Genomic DNA, 477 nt, shown 5'->3' on the forward strand with positions numbered 1-477 from the left:
TATATATATATATATATATATATATATATATATACACAGGGTGTCCGGTAACTGATTGTGTAACCGCCGTGTACAGGTAGAACAAGTCAAAATAATCATAAAAGTTATATACCATTTTTAAATTTTTTCAATATTTATTCCATAATTAATTAAAATGTATAAACGAATGAGCTCACGAGAAACGGTAGGATAGGCTCTGTGTGTAAAAGAAATGGCTTACCTCTTAGCAATGTTAAGTAAACAGCTGATTTCAAGGCGGAGTAACAAGCGATATGTACACGTTACTCCGCCTCGAAATTATACATTTTTTTAAATTATAGGATAAATATTGAGAAAATTTAAAAATAGTATATAACTTTTATGATTATTTTGACCCGTTCTACCCATATATGGCGATTGCTTGATCAGTTACCGGATACCCTATATACAGGGTGGACCATTTTAATCCATCCAGTCGAATATGTCGAAAACCAAGCA

Source organism: Odontomachus brunneus, unplaced genomic scaffold, assembly GCF_010583005.1.
Source record: "Odontomachus brunneus isolate Ranch 3 - 2012 unplaced genomic scaffold, Obru_v1 Obru_scaffold_187, whole genome shotgun sequence".
In the NCBI taxonomy this organism is placed as follows: domain Eukaryota; kingdom Metazoa; phylum Arthropoda; class Insecta; order Hymenoptera; family Formicidae; genus Odontomachus; species Odontomachus brunneus.